Source organism: Malus domestica, chromosome 13 (assembly GCF_042453785.1).
Source record: "Malus domestica chromosome 13, GDT2T_hap1".
In the NCBI taxonomy this organism is placed as follows: domain Eukaryota; kingdom Viridiplantae; phylum Streptophyta; class Magnoliopsida; order Rosales; family Rosaceae; genus Malus; species Malus domestica.
In genome coordinates this window covers 44,460,001-44,468,348 of record NC_091673.1, presented here as the reverse complement: position 1 = coordinate 44,468,348, position 8,348 = coordinate 44,460,001, and positions in this window count along the sequence as shown.

The window sequence follows — 8,348 nt, the reverse complement described above, 5'->3', positions numbered from 1 at the left end:
GCCATGCTTACGAGTCGGACAATTCCAGATTCTGTTCACACCGTTTCCAGGTAAACTCCCGCGTTTCGCATTTTTCTGTATTTTTCTGAAACCGTGCTCTCGGTTTGTTCCTCTTTGAAGATGATTCATGAATCGCACCATGATTTTTCTGAATTGGGATTTAATCTGTATGTTCTTTTGCCTTAGAATTCGTGGTCTTCTTTTTAAATCCATTTCTCAATTGAACTCTTGAGCTAATTGTTATTTTTTGGGGCAGTAATTAATGTCCATGCTTTTGGGTAAATGTTTTTTTATCCCCATTACGAGACCTCCCTGCAACTCCCTGCAACTCCCCGCAACTCCTTTCCCCGGTTGCCTGGTTGCCATAGCTGCTCGAGAACCAAAGTCGTCAATTTTCCACATTTAAATGACAAAATTACCCCATTCAAACAAAACAACTCGTGATATTTCTAAGGGCATTATTGTAAAACTACCTATGCCTCTGAATATTCTCGTTTTTCTACTCTTGTGCTTCTTCGTTTTCATTCCGGGTATTCGCTTGGAATGGAATTTGAGATTTCAGACAACTTTCTTTTTACTCAAACTATTGTTTATGTTGATCATTTTTATTCAAAATTTTTGATTGGATTAACAAAACTAGTGCGGCTAGGCCAAAAGTGCCCTCATCAAACGAACCAAATCATGTTATTTCATAGTTCTGTTCCAGATGCTCGGACAATTCCAGAATTGGGACTTTTTCTGTGTTGTTTTGCTTTAGAATTCGTCATCTTCTTTGACATCGACGTCTCAATTGCAATTTTGATTTATTTGTTCTTTTCCAGCAATATTTTACCGTCCACAGTTGGGTAAAATGTTTTTATCCCTAGGATTTGGTTGCCCAATTCAGAACCCACCTCTCTACAACTCCACCTTTCATTTTTAGACTATTCTTCTCTTTCCCCTTTCTGCTTCTCTATTCTCTCTCTGCCTTCGATTTCTAGTTTATGCACCGGGAAACCATCTTTTTCTGAATTTGTTATTGCTCTTGTATTAATTTTTTTCGGTTGTCCTTGTGGGAAGATGGACGAACATTTGGACTTCAAAATTGGGATCTTATCTCAATTTGTTTTTGGTTTTGCTTCTTAATTGCAATTTTGATTGAAGTCTTTATTTTTGGGGAATAATAACTGTCCATGCTTTTCGGTAAATTCATTTAAGGGAACTTTAATGAAAAACTCATGATATTGTTTATTTTAAAGAAAAATTACATTTTTACACTAAAAAGTCAATTCTGGTATTAGTAACTTTTGTTGGTATTTAGACAATCTTTCATCATTAATAAAACTTGAATAAAATGATAAAGATTGAAAATCAAAGAAACATAGTGCAGAGAGCTTTGGAAACAGAGGGCTGATGCTTTTTCTTAAAACAGAGATATGACATTTTCATTCAGATATTCCTGATATATATGGCTCAATACATAAGCCGACTGAAGTAATTGGGTCGACTGATAAAGAGAATGGGTCGACTGATAAAGGCAACAGTCAGCCCTCTTACACAGAATCAGTTTAAGTAAAGCATTAACTTTTAACAACTTTACCTTTTATTTTATCCTTATCGTTAAAATTCAAAGTTTTCAAACCATTTTTATTAGTTTTCCTTTGATTTAATCCTCGACAAACTTCGTCCCCTTGTGTCAAGGGATCAATCAACGCTCAGTCAAGGCGGAATGGGTAATGGAAAAAAGTACCCTCATCAAACGAACCAACACATTAAATCTTCAAGGACATTATTGTAAAACTGCCTACCTCTAATGATTTTTCTTTTTCCACTCTTCTGATTCTCCACGCCTATACCCCACTTGACTTGGTAAAATTCTACTCATTATAGCACATCCAATTTTGGGTTGTTTGATCTCAATGTTTTCTCAAATCTAACGGTTCAGATTAATTAACTCAATAAAAATTATTAAAAATTATTAAAAATTGTTTAAAAATACAAAAAACAAAAAACAAAAATTTTTATATTTTTTTTTAATACCTAACCAGCTTCCTCCACCTTATACCACATTTCAATCTTTTCAACACTTTGAACCAAAACTTTCATATACTTTTGTGTGAAAAAAGTATATGAAAGATGTTATGTTGTGTGAATTCTGGGTTCAAATTACTTATGACCTGATTACGAGTAATGAGATGCACTTGCGAGAACTTTGGAGTATAATTTACCATACTTGACTTTGGTAAAATTATGTTTCTATTTTTATTATTATTTATTATTATTATTTATTATTATTATTTTATATCAAAGATACTTCTCCATGTTGGTAAAATTCTACTTTTTTTTTTTATTTTATCAAAGATACTTCTTTCATACAAGACTAGGTTAGCTGCTGACTTCATGACCAGAGGAAGAGGAAACTAGCACACGGAGATGTAGGAAACTTAAGGCTAGATAAAGAAGACCACTAGCATTGTTGAGTCATTTACCTTAAGAACCAAGCATCCACATAAAATCGGTATGGGCAGGGGGAGGCCGTGCTACATCACTATGATGACCTGTTTCAATCTTCGGTCATTGTTGCCACCTCACCGGGATATCAATCATCGGATTCCCTTCCTCCCAGGCACCGGTCCCGTTAATGTACGGCCATACCATTATGGGCATGCCCAAAAGGCGGAGCTCAAATGGGAGGTTGACATGATGTTGGCCACAGGCATCATCCGCCCAGCCTTAGCCCTTTCTCGTCGCCCGCTCTGTTAGTGGCCAAGGGTGAAGCCTCCTGGCGTTTTTGTGTTGACTATCGCATGGTCAATTTGATCACCATCAAGGATTGTTTTTCGGTTCCCATAATCGATGAACTCCTCGCCGATGCAACTTGGGATGATTTGAATTTAATCCTGACCTGTTTTCCAGAGTTTGTCGCCTGAGGACAAGCTCGTTCTAAGGGGCGTGCCCTGTTACAATTTTACCATGACTGAACTTTTCCAGAGTTTGTAGTGAATGTGTGGGCTATATACAAACCCCATGTAATTCCGTTTTGGATTATGAATCACAACTGAACTTTATCTTTCCTTTTGCAAATTTCCTTTTCTTTGTCATTTTCCCCTTTGGGGTGGCTGGACTTTATCTTTCTTTTTGCAAATTTCCTTTGGGGTGGTTGTTCAAAAGGCAATTGAAAACATTCCCACATAGGATTTTGATGCTCTGGCCATGATGCATAAAAATTTGAGTAGGAATCTGATGAGCGCATATTTTACTTCGAAACCCACATTTTCTTGTGTTTTGTTTGTTCAAAATGAAGGAAATTACGTGGTTTTGAGAAAAATATGAATTCAATTCTTTTAAGTTCAATTCAAGTGAAGTAGTTGGAATTTGGTTTTGTTCAGTAAGTGGATTGACTTAAAGTGTGTTTATCATTTTTTTTAAGTTGAAATTGGTTTTCAGTTATAATCACGAGTGGGGTTATTTTTAATTACATTTCTTTTTGCTCATCCAAATCTTATGCAGGTCATTCCTTTAAAAATTAGACAGTAGCTTATTTGGTTGAATTTTTGTGTAGGGATCATATTGTTTTTAAAGTCTAAAAGGAGGTTTGACAAGTCAACAAAATGTGGAAGACATGCCTTGCACGTGATTTATTCAATTGCACAAAGGCTGGCCTTATCATCTCATTTACACCGACAAAGGAAAGAAAGGCCTAACCCAATTTTTTTTTAGCAACCCGCCACATACAATTGCAGCAAAGCAAGGGGCTTAGGTTGATCAAATTCAAAAAGAGATGGAAACCCAACATCCTAGATCAAATTCCAGTTTGAGGGTCTTAACCAATTTGGTGGTAGTCCATTTGGGAGATGTGATTGCCAATCAACACTTAGCAGATCATTGAAGAGACAAATTAATGAGGGTTGCTAATGCAGTGAATTGACTCATAGTTATGAGGCTAGGGGTTATGTTAGTGAGATATCAATGAGAAGGAGTTGAAGTTTCTTCCGTTTCTCTTTATTCATTCTTGTCAATTCATGGGTTTTAAAACGTTTGTCTGTTACGGAAAAGGAAGGAGAAGTGGGAATCCGACTAAAAGAAAAGAGAACTGATCAATTTTTCTGGAAGCAGAGGCGGAGGAAAGAAGGCAGCGGCAAAGCAATATTTTTTCAGGCTTTTCTAAACTAAGTTTTCTTTTAATTTGATTAATTCAAAAATATTTTCGATTATGTTTTGGAACTAATTTTCCTTAGCTAGGGCTACGAAATAGCCATGACTATGAATGCTTATATTCTCATGTAAATTATTTCAAGTTTTCGATTTCATTTAGCATCGTTTGTTGTGCTTATATGCTTGGTTTTAGTCTTGGTGATTAGCTACCATCTTGACTTTTACTTAGTTAATGTGATGCAAGTTATGCAGATCCATGTTTTCAACTTGAGTGATAGCTTCTTGCAAATAGATACCGTAAATTACCTAGTAGTAGAGGCCATATTCTAGGATTTGTGTAGTCTTTATATAAATTACCACTTATCGTAATGAGTTTCATTATGTTAAACTATTCCAGATGCCATGGATGGCTGCATATTAGGATATATGTAATAGTCTAGATGCCATAGATATTACATGTGTTAGGGAGATTTGACTATCAATAAGGTTGAGTACTTGTTAATAATTCATTACATAAAATAAGTTGGATTGGTTATGATGAGTCGAATGCTCTAGCGTTTTACTTAACTGAATTACAATTTGTGTTCTTGGCTGCCACTTTTTGCATTGGGATCAAACTAGACACACCCCGATCCTAGAATCAAGGCGTGTTGGCCGTCACGTGAGCATGACGTAACCAAAAGTGCGATGCGGAAGCAAAAGATAAAAGAATTATGAAGGAATAAAAACCAACTACTAGCAATAATAATCCAACTAGCATACTAGAGTGAGTTGAAGTGTGAAACACACATGTTCAGAGCATAAGTACTAGGTGTAGTCAAGTAGGACTATAACTACAATTACAACACCCGCAGGTGAGTCCTACATTTAAGGAGTCTATTAGAATGCCGTGGGAATCCTCGTGCGCCACCAACGCTGCTATCTAGAACTTGGAGGGGCACAAAACAAGATTGAGTAGTTCAGTAAAACAAGCTTTTCGAAAACATTTCATTTTATAACATTTCTAACCCCTCGCTGTAAAACCTGTATACTTTTCTAGAAAATAACATAATATGCATATAATTCTTCAAATATCTCAAATCACCAATCTTTATCAATCACCAGAAAGTATGCCATACTATAAACGTCAACAACAGAATAAGAATGCATCAATATAACATGTGAAATTATGAATCAACTGGAGACCCTGCAGTTGGTCTTGTACGGTTAATTTTATAGCTCAATATCCAACCAACCGGAGTCATCACAGTGACCTGTACGGCGCTACTCTGCACATAAATCGGAACTACCTGAAGTAGTCTGTATGATAAGAAACGTGTAACAATACGATCTAGTGCTTCTCCCATAAACAGCTGTATAATGATCTAAAGTCACCTACAAGTCGGAACCACCTCTCATGGTCTGTACGACATGTTGGAACCCTCTAATGGTCTGTACGACATGCACCTACTTGGAATCAAGGTGAGCGTGTGGTGCGGGGTGAATAATATAAGCAATAACACCAAGGGTGCAGGTTTGAGCTTTCAATACAATTCACATCACAATAAATCACATGATTAACATAAAACTCACCTGATACTCACCTGTGCGTCCACAACACCATTTAACATATATATGCAACAATTATCAATTCATATAATGTATGCATGGCATTTTAAAACATACTTTCATTTAAATTCAATTTCTGGGAAAAATCAATAGTATATAGGTAAATACAGAAAATACTGTCCACTCACTGGTATGTTGAAGGGTGGTAACCCCTATAATGTCCTTGAATGTGCTCGTCCTTGGGATAGGTATCACCTATATGCGAAACAACTATAAAAACGTTATTTCAAGCACATAACCGACAATACGTAATAACTTCTCATACGATGCTCAAATTGGGTATATGAATATACCACAGTGACCTACTCGATGTCACGGACGTCGAGGTATTTTTATAAAAAAATTTCAATGCTGCACGCCGGTCGTAACCTCTAGACGCTGGAAAAACTCGCCGGCACTGGAAATTGGGCAAACCTGTAATCTTCTTTTTCTCGCTCGATTCTCAACCATTTTCCATGAAATTTTCACCAAAACTTCACAAATTACGAGAGTAAGAAGGCTATACCTTTAAAAACTTCCAAATCCTTCGAAATCACATCGGGAAATTTCACCAAAATCGGCCACCTTCGAACCTTGTGATCCCGACGTCCAAAACCTTCAAACGAACGTCCCCAAGCTTCATGAGAACCTCCTAAAGCTCAATGTGAGCTTGAATTGTCCTCAAAACCAACCATTACAAAGTTCATGAATAGTACTTGTTTGTACCATACTTGACCAATCTCGAAACTACTGAGCACCGGTCAACGTTATACCCTCAAGGACCCAGAAGAGCTTCCCTTCAACCAGGAGGCCAATCACAATGCGACACATGTCGACATCAGAAGCCAATCACAGCTCGACACGTGTCAACATCAGAAGCCAATCACAACACGACACGTGTCAATGTTAGAACAAAACTAGAAACTTTCTTCTATAAATAGGGATCATTCTCCCACAATAATCTCTAATGTCATTTTGTACTAAACTATTCACTAGAACTCACAAAATGAGAGCTTGAACATATGTATTTGTGTAAACCCTTCACAATTAATGAGAACTCCTCTACTCCGTGGACGTAGCCGATCTGGGTGAACCACTTACATCTTGTGTTTGCTTCCCTGTCCCTATTCATTTACGTACTTATCTTCACTAGTGATCGAAGCAACCAAGCGAAGGTCACAAACCTGACACTTTCTGTTGTACCAAAGTCCTCGCTGATTTTGTGCATCAACAGTACTCAAATCGGACCTCAAGTTTTCAACGTGAAATCGAAAGGTTTCTTACTTGAAATGGGTATGGGTGAGTTCGTAGGGTCCTCACGAGCACAATGGTGCCTTCAAAATCTTCGATCCGTGCTTGGAGGCTCGATGGTGAGTGTGTCCCTACGGTTCAAAAGGAGAAAGATACTGAGAGGGAAAAGAGAGACACAGAATAGGAGAGAGAGAGTGATAGGGAGTTGTGTGGTCCAAAAAGCCACCAATCAAAACTAAGAAGAATCTAAGTTCTAATTGGTTCCAAAGATCCCGAAATTAAATCAAACGTAAGTCACACCCCAAATAACGTTCGAGGGTAATTCTGTCATTTCACATTTCCAGATGAAAATCTCGGGACGGGCTGTGACAATCTACCCTCCTTTTAGAATTTCGCCCTCGAAATTCATACAACCAATCAATCCACTTAATACTCATAAAACAACCTTGGATACATCTTTCTCATTCGATCTTCCATCTCTCAAGTAGCTTCTTCCACTGAGTGGTTCCTCCACAATACTTTTACCAAGCTCACTGTCTTATTCCTTAGAACCTTGCCTTTCCAATCCAAGATAGTCACTGGTTCCTCATCATACGTCAAATCCGGATTAATCTCCAAAGGTTAAGGAGGAATCACATGTGAAGGATCTAAAACATAATGTCGAAGCATCGAGACATGAAATACATTATGTACCTTAGATAAGTCCAGAGGCAACTCCAATCTGTAAGCAACTTCACCAATCCTTTCAGTGATCTCATAAGGTCCTATGTACCTAGGACTTAGCTTACCTTTCTTTCCAAACCGTACTACACCTCTCCAAGGTGACAATTTCAAGAATACCAAATTACCCACATCATATACTCGATCAGTAGCATGTTTATCTGCTAAACTCTTTTATCGATCCTGGGCCGCTTTCAGGTTAGAATTAATCACCTGAACATTTTGAGTAGTTTCATCCACAATCTCTGGACCCTCTAGTACTCTTTCGCCAACCTCTAACCAACACAATGGCGTACGATAAGCTCTACCATAAAGTGCCTCAAATGGTGACATACCAATGCTCGAATGAAAACTATTATCGTAGGCAAATTCCATCAAGTCTAGGCGATCATGCCAAGAATCACCCAACTGTAACACTGAAGATCTCAGCATATCCTATAACGTCTGAATAGTCCTCTTTGATTATCCATTTGTTTGAGGATGATAAGTAGTGCTGTAAAGCAGTTTCGTACCAAGAGCTTCCTGAACAGCTATCCAAAACTTAGAAGTAAATCTTGGATCTCAATCAGAAATAATATTCACTGGAACTCCATGATACTTCACAATCTTTGTGATGAACAACTTAGCCAATTTATTCAGGGGATACTTTTCCCTCA